The sequence below is a fragment of the Oryctolagus cuniculus genome, chromosome 20 (genome assembly GCF_051225735.1).
Source record: "Oryctolagus cuniculus isolate XC-2025 breed Fujian yellow rabbit chromosome 20, ASM5122573v1, whole genome shotgun sequence".
Classification (NCBI taxonomy): domain Eukaryota; kingdom Metazoa; phylum Chordata; class Mammalia; order Lagomorpha; family Leporidae; genus Oryctolagus; species Oryctolagus cuniculus.
Genome location: NC_142886.1, coordinates 53,977,423 through 53,988,737, shown reverse-complemented (window position 1 = coordinate 53,988,737; position 11,315 = coordinate 53,977,423). Strand labels below are relative to the sequence as shown.

General features: G+C 48.5%; 1 pseudogene; it reads left to right on the top strand.

Annotated features, from left to right (window-relative positions):
• Positions 1-2,578: 2,578 nt before the first annotated feature.
• Positions 2,579-6,359, top strand: LOC149120224 (immunoglobulin heavy variable 3-23 pseudogene; annotated as a pseudogene).
• The last annotated feature ends 4,956 nt before the right edge of the window (positions 6,360-11,315 follow it).

Here is an 11,315-nt window from a genome sequence, read left to right as displayed (position 1 = left end):
TCAGAATCTGTTGTTGGATCCATTATCCTTTGTCTATGTATCTTGGTTGCCTGTACTTCGGAGATTATCAAACTATCATTGCCCAAACCAATGGGAACTTGCTTTTGTCCTGTGTTTTCCTCTAGAACTTTACAGGTTCGGGTCTTGCCTTTAAGAGTTTCATCCTGTTCACTCTTTTTGGGATACTGGTGTGAGATGACAGCATGATGAATTATTTTAGGTGCACTCAAGTTTTCCCAGCACCATGAAATTCCGCACTCAGTTTCCTGAAACATTTCAGATGACCTCATTGCATGAACTCATGGGAAGCACAGGTGGACATTTGTATTCAAGGAATAATCTATTGGGAAAGTGTGTGGTGTGGACTTACAGGTTCTGTTTCTGCTCCAGTGTGGTGGAATCCCCTACACTGCGGTGTTTCAGGGTGAGCAGTGGGAGACAGTCCAGAGCCCTGACTCTGGGGCCAGAGTTGCCATCCCTGGGATCTGGGTGCCAGGGGCTGCCACACGCTGACCCATCTGGTGAGCTGAATCAGTGCTGCGTGATAAGCCAGCCCTGGACCATCTGTCCAGAGTCCCCACTCCTCCCTCCCTGGCTCCCCCTGGCTGTCCTCATCAGTACTTTGTCCTTTCCAAGAGAGAAAATAACTCCTCTTCTGTCAAGTTCATACTCCTCAAGGGGAAACCAAGTTCCTGCAGCCAGAAATGCCCAGTGCAGCGATCCCCTGTGTTTTACAGGATATTTTCTGCTAAACTGCAATTGATCTGCCATGAACAGTTCTTACAGAAACTGCAGGCAGTCACTCACCTCATGCAGCAATGTGTGTTCTGAGTGACTCCCATCTAAATCCAGAGACACAAAAATTCCTACTAAATTAAAACAGTTGACATATCTCTGCCTTTTCTGAGAGAAGATTGACAAACAGAAAGTGTTTCTATTTAGCTGGGGACAGTTTTCATGCATTCACCTAGAGAATTCATTGACACAATCCACCATCTGACACAGTGAATTCCATTGTTCTGTGAGAACACCTCATATCTACAGTACTAGAAAATGTGAAATTTAATTTGTCAGATATCTACAGTCACAAGAAATTGCCCCAACAAGAGAATTCACTCAAATTATAACTGATAGAAACATATTCCATTTGTGTAAACACCACGACAGAGTCTCCCACCAGGTGCTGATGGGCTGTCAGTTTTATAAGACACTGGGTCCCCTGGGTGACAAATGGCAGGACTGCACCATGGTGAGAAGAGGGAGGTCCTGTTCTGGGCAGCAGGACTGGGGGTCTCTGATGACTGTGTTTTCAAGGAGTTGGCAGGTGGGCCTTGGTAGGTCCATGAACTAACGTCTTGTGAAACCAGTTGGACACAGGGAGATTGGGGGGTAACTATACAGCACAGAGAGAGGTTTCCATGGACTTGATCTGAGTGAAGACAGGGGCTCTTCTAAAATGACTCAGCTTCACACATGGGAGGGGAGGAATTTCAGAGGGCAGTGGTGGGGCAGTTGTGCCAGCCGGACATGACAGATAAACTCTCACGTGTCGATGAACTCACAGCCCTTGTGACTGTATTAGTACCAGGAATGATTGAAACACCACATAATTTTCTTCTTAGAATAAAACCACAGGCAGATGCAAGATAAATCAACAGAGAATTGTCCCTTCAAAATAGATTTCATAAATGTTAAATTGACAAATAGTACCTGAATCCCTATGTGAGGTATAAGGAAAGGTGTTGATGTGGATTCATTTCATCAGGAATTCTAGAGTCAGATGAACCCACAAGTCCTTCCCTAGCAACACTACCATTCTTTTGTGATCGAATGACAAATGCCTACACCTGCAGGAACTGGAAAGAACACAATAAAGCTTCATAACTGTTGTCCCCATGCTGTGCAGTAGATCTCTCGACGTGCCTCTCTGGTCACAGAAAACTAGGGTCACCCATGTTCCCACGAGAGAACTGACTGGGCCCAGCCACACGGCTTCCCACACTTTTTTCCTGATAATGCATCATGGGAAACTAGATGACGCTAAGAGCAAATGAGCCCCTACCACGGACATGGGAAACACAGACACAGTTTTGGGCTCCAGGTTTTAGAAAGGCTAAGTCCTAGATGTTGTAGGCACTTGGGATGTTTGGGGCTGTCAACACAAAGGCAGAAATTTACCATTGTCATCTTTCTGTCCATCTATACATTTCGGTTTCTCTCCCACCTTCTCTCTCTGTCACTGTTCCAATGTCATTCAAATAGTTAATAATGATCTAATGGTTATTTGAAAAATGAATGACATGATATTGCTAACACTGGATATTAAATGTACACACATATTAAAATGAAGGAAGGTAATTACCTTCCACAGTTAATGTAAAATTTCACTTGATCTGAATCCAAATATAGATATCATACTATTCTCCCAGGACACCCACTTCTGCCCTGGGCCCTGTCCTGTGTGAGGCATCTGACCCCATGACTGGTTAAATAGCAGCAGCACATGCAAATAGGGCCTCCCTCTGCCCGTGAAAACCAGCCCAGCCCTCACCCTGCAGCTCTGGCACAGGAGCTCCAGCCCCAGGACTCCCAGGTGTACACTCAGTGAGCGCACTCAACACAGAATCTCACCATGGAGACTGGGCTGCGCTGGCTTCTCCTGGTCGCTGTGTTCAAAGGTAATGATGGGGAACGCGGGGTACTGAGTCTGGGAGAGGACGTGAGTGAGAAACACAGAGAGTGTGAGTGACAGTGTGCTGACCAGGACGTCTGTGTTTGCAGGTGTCCAGTGTCAGGAGCAGCTGATGCAGTCCCGGGGAGGCCTGGTCCAGCCTGGGGGATCCCTGAAACTCTTCTGCAAAGCCTCTGGGTTCGACCTCAGTAGCTATGCAATGTGCTGGGTCCGCCAGGCTCCAGGGAAGGGGCTGGAGTGGAATGGAGAAAATAATCCTAATGGTGGTAGCACATGGTATGCGAGCAGGGTAAATGGCCGATTCACCGTCTCCAGAAACAACGTCAAGAGCACGCTGGATCTGCAAATGAGCAGTCTGACAGCCGCGGACACGTCCCTCTATTACTGTGCAAGAGACACAGTGAGGGCCCTCAGGCTGAGCCCAGACACAAACCTCCCTGCAGGGGCGCGCACCGCCACCAGGGGGCGCACAAGACGCACTGAGCAGACTCAGACCCATTCCCAGATGCAGTGGGAGGTGAATCCCTGGTCCTCCTGAGGAAATTGGGGTTTGTGGTCCTGTAACTATTTCTTATGTTCCAATTCTGCATGGATGATTCTGTCCCTAACACCGATCACTGAGCAGAAGTTTTGGTATCACGGGAAGACGTCACATGAAGAAAATGGAGTCGTTTTGGAGGAATGAATGACATCTCTGGGGTCCCCAGCATCTGAGACCTGAGGGAGCTCTGGGCACCCGGGGAGTCTTTTGCAGCCCGAGTCACGGAAGAGCTCTTTGTGGAATTCTCTGATGAAGTCATCTGGGACCCTGCTGAGAGCCCAGGGGCAGTGTAGAGCCGGTCAGGGGCTATGAATGCTGCAGTGTTTCACATCCATGCCCTCCCCTCCTGCACAGCTGGGCCCTGAGGGGTGAGATGACCCCGTGGTCCTGGTCCTGGGGCTCCCGTGTGCATACTCTACAGCTGTGCCCTCGTCTCCCTTTCACTTCTTCACCCTAAACTCACAGGTTGAGGTCCACGTGGTCCAAACCCCAGGTCAGGGATTAACCTGCAGCTCAGGGGTGGCTCAGGCTGTGGCTCCTAGAAATCCTGCTTGCACTTCCTCACTCACGTCTCCTGGGATCCCCGGACCTGCTCTCATTTGCAAGCAGAGGTGGCCGTTGGTAGTGCAAGGGGTCAGACTCATGGAAAACACTGGGTGTGGAGAGGTCTTGTTCCCCACACTCTGCTGGCCTTGTCTCCATCTCAGGGAGACCAGCAGGTGGGAAAGCCCAGTGACGTCTGCACTAGAGTCCAGGTGGTTCTGGACTGTGTCCCTGTGAGTCCACCAATGATTCAACCCTGGAGCTGCATCCCCGCTGCATCTTGAAGGGCCTGCCCCAGAGACTGTGTGTCCAGAGACCCCGACTCCTTCCTCCAATGACTGCCCGCACCTGTTCTCAGCCATGCTCCTCCTTCTGTGGAAGCAAAAATTGTCCTTCAACTCTCAACTTTATCATCATCAGGAATGGACAAATTTTCTGCTCTTCACCAGGATAACTGTATCAAACCCATGTGTTTACAAAATGTCTCCTGCAAAAATGCAATTGTTCTCTCATGTAGTATTTTTACAGAAACTGAAGCAATTCTCTCAGCTGATGTAGAAATGACTAATTCTGAGTGGTTCTGTCCAAATCTGGAGACAAAGGAGAGTCTCTGTTTCAGGTGGGAACAGATGAGTGGCTAGTATGTCGCTATGCACCTGGTTTTTTTTCCCACGTTGGTTCCATAATGTAGTACCCCAGATGGGAGGTGTGTGGAGCTCACAGCTGTAGAGGCTGAAGTCCAGGATCAGACAGTGAGAATGTTGTGCCATCAGGCATCCTAATATTGTGAACATCATACAGTTCAGGCATCCTAATATTGGGAACAGGGATGGGAGGGACCCCATCCCCACACAGGACGTCAGACGAGACCAGGGCTGACTCTTGCAGCACTGTGCTGTATGCAGAACCTGAGGACCCAAGAGATCTACTGTGATCTCCTCCATAGCAGATTCCCCAGAAATGAACAAATCCCACTAGGCCTCACTCGCAGAGCTTCCTTACTTCGCCCACGGTCACCCTGGAATCACTCCAAAACACACACACCTTTGAGGACACACTCTGCCACAGGCAGAGGAGGGAGGTTTCCTTCCACAAGCATTGTAGGCCTGATGATTCAGAACCTGTTGTTCAGGATGAAGCCAGTAAAACAGGTATTTTGAGACTTTAGAAGACTCAGGGCCAGTTTTAAACACAGCTCATGCAGACAGTCCTTTTGTTCCTTTGGGATACAGGCTACTGATCATACATTCTGTATGAAAATAGTTACTTCCATGTGTGTGTAGGCTGCTCACTTCTCATTGGTCCACTTGCAGTAGAGAAGCTCTGTAGTTTATGCAGCATCATCTGAAAAGGTTTTCTTACGTTGCCTGAACTCTGGAGATCTAAAAGGGAAATCATGGACAGACCACTATCAGGGAGATTCTGCCCTATATTTCCTTCTAGTAGTTGTACAATGGACTTTGCATCTGATGTCAGATCCTGGTTATTCCAAGCTTTTCATGTAAACATCCAGACTGCAAACCCCTGCCAGTGCTGTTATGTTGGGGCCATGCTCAGCACTGATGCAGGCAGTGGGGCCCCAGCTGTGTAGCCCTTCCACCTGTCCTTACCTTCCTGCAGAGGAAGATCCCACCCCTCCACCAGGTCCTCTCCCTCCTGCTGCTGGACCCTGTCCTGACTGTCACTTCCCCACATGCCATGCTTCTCCTCCCCAGTCCTCAGCTTTGGGGATGGAGGCATCCCCTGAAGATGCAGATTTCTGTGTCTTGGGGGATCAGTGCTGCCACAGTGTCTGGGGTGGACTCTGCTTGCGAACATTTTCTACAGGATTTCACCAGGACATGGGTCATGATGGTTTCCTCCTGCAGGTGAATCACTTTCCTACTCAGTGGACACAGAGGAGCAGGGTCTGGGGCATTCAGGCTGAGGATACTGTTCCTGCAGAGCCGTGAGCAGAGCCAGCACTGCTTGGTATGCGTGTGTGGTCTCTCCAACTAAGCAGCTGAAGGCTGCATGTTAGGTGGAACTTACCCTCCATACTTGATGCACGGAGCCTCCCATCATGCATGTGGGGACCTCACCACCCAGTGATCCCATTGAGAGGGGCTTTAGGGAGGGGAAAATACCATGAGGGTTGCTGCCTGCAATGAAGGGAATACGACCCTTAGAGAGACCCTCCCATACATTTGTGGTTCCTGGGGCTGCAGGAACAGGAATCTGGTATTGGGTGCCAGAGTCACATGTGAGACCCTTGCACTCCCTTGGGGGAGGTGCATATCTTAAACAATGCAACTTTCATTTTATTATTTACCTTATATCCATGAAATTTGATAACAGAGTTAAGATTAATGTGCTGCACATTTTCCAAATATAATACACTTACTCTAATTTGTTTCAATTTTAGTATTATCAGATTTTCAGATATTTTGGTTAAAAACTAAGAAACCCTCATTCACCTGTGCCCTACAGGATCTGCAAACTCAGGGCCTTCAACTTCTGCCCCTGGAAACCTACATGATGCTCAGCGCTGACTGGATGAAATCTGTTGTGAAGGAGCCCAAAGGGGCTCAGGCCTCTATGTGACTGGAGGAGGTGGGTCAGGGCAGGGTGACACAGGGGCAGTGGACAGCACCGTGGAATGTGATATTTGTTCTTGGCGTAGTTGTGATGAGGAGTGAGAGAGGCACAGGTGAGTCACACTCACCACACAGTTTCAACATGTGGGGCTTCCTCTGTATCTATCACAACTCAACAGCATTGCCCATAGAAGCAAATTACCCAGCAGAGAAAGTGTGAAGAACAGACAGACAGACACTGGCACATGTAACACCACACTAAGATGCACCTGCGTGAAACCTGGTCCCCTGTGCATCTCTCTGTCAAAAACAGAATCCAGCAAAAGTGTTCCATGTTCATGAACTAACTGTTGTGAATGAGGTCACTGTAGTTGGAGATGGGACTGCAAATGTCTAGACATGGTGCCCTCAGATCGCTTGGACACATCCCTCAGACTTCGTATTCCCTGTAAGCAACAGCAGGATTTGGCATTTTTTAAAAAAAGATTTATTTTATTGACTTTATTTATTTAAATGACAGAGTTACAGAGAGAGGTACAGACACACAGAGAGAGGCCTTCCATCCGCTGGTTCACTCCCCAGTTGGCCACAATGGCCGAAAATGTTCCAATCCGAAGGCAAGGGCCAGGAGCTTCTTGGGGTCTCCCACGTAAGTGCAGGGGCCCAAAGACTTGGGTCATCTTCTACTGCTTCCCAGGCCATAGCAGAGAGCTGGATGGGAAGAGGAGCAGCCAGGACTAGACCGGCGCTCATTTGAGATGCCGGCGCTTCAGGCCAGGGCTTTCACCCAATGTGCCACACACCAGCTAAAGTATGAGATTGATGAACTTTTGGGGTGGGAGTTCACGGACTGGCACTTTTTGGTCCATAACTGATATTTCATTGGTGTTAATATCCAGCACACAGGTGTTTTGATGTGTACTCAATTCTTAAAACACACATGAAAATCTAAAAAGCCATGAATTGCTTTTTTTGAAAAAAAAAAAGTTATTTCAAAGACATTCGACTTCAAATTTGGAAGAAACACATTCATGGGCCAGTATCTTCAAAGATTGCTCTTAATAAATCCTACCCAGTCACAATTTAACATAGTATACATGAAAAACTCACTATTTCAACCTTTCATAGCACATTAACAAAATCATTAGGAAAACTGGACAACCACAACTGATGATGGCTGTTAGGTGGAGTGGAAAGTCCTGTGTGAGGAAAAGAGGTATAGAGTGTGGAGGTGACTCCTACCAGACTAGAGCCCCTGGACACAGCACAGCCTGTCTGTGATTCCTTCAGTAACTGTGCACATGTTCAAGGGAGGTATCATTCATGCCAATATCACATTTCTGTGCTTGTGCAGACACAACACAGGGGCAGGCACTGTTGTGCAGTGAGCTGAGCCCTTGTTGGGAGCCCACACCCTGTGTTGGAGTGATGGCTCAAGAACCAGCCTCTCCACCTCAGGCCCTCCTTCCTCCATTTGAAAAAGTAAACGTGGGGCCAGTGCTGGGGCATAGTATGTTACAGACCAAATCTGAAATACTGGCATCCCACATGTGCACCGGTTCAAGTCCCAGCTGCTCTACTTCCATTCCAGCTCACTGCTACAGCCAGGGAAAGCAGTAGAAGACAGCCCAAGTCCTTGGTTCCTTGTACCCGCATGGGGATCTGGAAGAAGATCCTGGCTCCTGGCTTCCAAGCCGCTAAGCTCTAGCTGTTGCGACTAATTGGAAGGTGAACCAGAGGATAGACGATTGCGCTCTCTCTCTCTCTCTCTCTCTCTCTCTGTCTCTCTCTCTCTCTGCCTCTAGTTCTCTCTGTGTGTGTAACTTTGACTTTCAAATAAATAAATAAATGTTCAAAATATCAATTAAGGGCTCGAGCCAGGGCTCACTTGGCTAATCCTCTGCCTGAGGTGCCGGCATCCCATACGGGTGCTAAGTTCTAGTCCCAGTTGCTCCTCTTCCAGTCCAGCTCTCTGCTATGGCCCAGGAGGGCAGTGGGGGATGGCCCAAGTGCTTAGGCCCCTGCACCCACATGGGAGACCAGGAAGAAGCACTTGGCTCCTCTCTTTGGATCAGAACAGCTCTGGCTGTAGCTGCCATTTGGGGAGGGAACCAATGGAAGGAAGACCTTTCTCTCTGTGTCTCTCTCACAGTCTATAACTCTATATAACTGCCATTTATATATATATATATATATATATATATATATAAATTTTTAAAAAGGTGAACGAAATGCTTTTCTGCCCATACTCTCACAACAAACTTCACGTCCCATGGAATTAATCAGCTACTTAAGATGCCAGACACCCACGTCTGCCCTGGGCCCTGTCCTGTCTGAGGCGTCGGACCCCATGACTGCTATATAGCAGAAGCACATGCAGATAGGGCCTCCCTCTGCCCATGAAAACCTGCCCAGCCCTCACCCTGCAGCTCTGGCACAGGAGCTCCAGCCCCAGGACTCCCAGGTGTCCACTCAGTGAGCGCAGACAGATGCTCACCATGGAGACTGGGCTGTGCTGGCTTCTCCTGGTCGCTGTGCTCAAAGGTAACGATGGAGAACGCAGGGTACTGAGTCAGGGAGAGGACATGAGTGGGAGACACAGAGAGGGTGAGTGACAGTGTGCTGACCAGGACGTCTGTGTTTGCAGGTGTCCAGTGTCAGGAGCAGCTGGAGGAGTCTGGGGGAAGCCTGGTCCAGCCTGGGGGATCCCTGAAACTCTCCTGCAAAGCCTCTGGGTTTGACCTCAGTAGCTACAGCATGAGCTGGGTCCACCAGGCTGCAGGGAAAGTCCCGGAGTGGATCGCATATATTTATCCTGGTAGTGGTAGCAGGGCCGATTCACAATCTCCAGCGACAACGCCCAGAACACGGTGTCTCAGCAAATGAGCCATCTTACATAGGATGACACGGCCACCTATTACTGTGTGGGAGACACAGTGAGGGGCTCTCAGCCTGAGCCCAGATACAAACCTCCTTGAGGGACACATTGCTCCACCAGCGGGCGCACAAGACGCACTGAGCACAGATTCTGTTCATGAGCAGGTGCAGAGAAACCAAGCCCTGGGTTCCTGTCAGGGAATTGGGGTTTCCGCTCTTGTAACAGTTTTGAGAGAAGTCTACTTTTATGACTCTGTCCCTGCCACTGACTTCACTGACCTGGAGATGTCTGATATGACAGGAAGAAGTCTTATATGAACAGTTTCAGGTTTGTGAACGATGACAGTGGTCACCAGGATCAGACATGTGGGACTATCTGAGGACATTGTGAGTGTTGTTCAGTCTGACACAGGATGCGTTCTCAAGGCCCAGCCGGCTTTAGGGCAATTTTAGTTTTCCCTTCAAACCCAGAGAGAGTCAAGCCAGAGACTTGTTTTTTTTAACTTCAATTATTTCAGTCATCCCTCTTCCTATCAAAATGAGCATGTAAGCAAAGAGCACCAGCAGTCTTATTTTAAGCTGTTGTTGTTCCACATTCACTTTCTAAAGACTTACGCCCAAACTCCTTTTTACCTTTAATCATAAAACCATTTGTGGTCCCTAAGGTGAACGTCACAGCACTCAGGAATGTACTTGCAGCTCAGCTGTGTCTCAGGCTGAGCTTCTGCAGGCACCTGGGAAGCCTACAGGGACTTCCTCATCCTCTAGGTCCTGGGACCCTCCTTGGGGGGCTCCCTGCCAGAACTCAGGAGGAAAATGCACTGGACATCAGCAGTCAAGGTCATCACTGAATGGAAAGCATTGGGTGTGCACTTCCAGCTGATCTGGTTCCACTCCAGTGTCGTGAGACCCCCTGCACCTGCTGTGGTTCAGGGAGAGCAGAAAGTGGGACACACAGTGGCTGTGCACTCTGGGGCTGGAGTCCACATCACAGGGAGCTGTGTCTGTGACTCCAGCATGATGACCAGTGTCCTGAGGCTGAATCACAGCTGCAGGAAGAGTCAGTCCCAGAGACCATGTGTCCAGAGTCCCTGCTCTTCACTCCATGTCTATGCTGACTGGGGTCATCAATCCATTTGGAGTCTTTCATTAATATTACAGAGGGAGACACCCAGGCTGCATATCAGAGTGCTGGATGGAGCCCCTTTACACGCTTTCCCAGACTAGTAACTGACAGTGCACCCTGGAAGTCAGTAGATGATGGATGTGTTATGTGGGCCCATCACCAAGGTGGGAACACTGATGCAGTTCCATGCTCCTGGGTTCCAGCTGCCAAGCCTTGAGTACACTGCCTTTATTTATCATCTCCATAAACATTGACAAACACAACACCAATATTCAGAGTGTTGAATCTTCATTTTCGATCATTTTTGATCATAAATGTTTGATAAATAACACATGAACACAGACTATGAGGTACAATAATATGTGTTGAAAAATGAATGTATCAAATTGAGAGGAGTTATTAAGTCAGACTTATTGACATGCTCATCAGGAAACCACATGTTTCCATGGTAGAATGTCAGTTGTCTCTTGTTTTGGAATTCTGTAGACACAATATTCCCTTCACTGCTGTGACCATGCTGTACGGTAGATCCTCAATGTGTGGATCCTCTGGGACTGAAACTCTGACCCTACTACATTGTCTCCTCTGCTCCTCCCTTGCTCAGCTTCACCATCGTACTTCCTGCCTCTGTGACTTCATCCTTTTATCCCATGTATCCAGCATCACGTATTATTTGTCTTCTTGTCCTGCATGGTTAGCAGAGTGTACTTACCCTGACACATTATCCTTGGACATTATTCTCCAGGATCATCCGAGTTGTCCAAAATACAGAATTTCCTCATCTGTACTGCCATATAAACTTCCTGTTAAATATAATTTTGTCCATTTGTTCCATTGCTGATTCTTTCTTCATGAATATTTCACTGGATTGTATGTGTGAACTCTTGTTAAAGACGCTGCATTAGTTGAACATGGAAGAGCAGAGGTGTTTGCCACATTGATTGCGGTTCCCCTGGACAC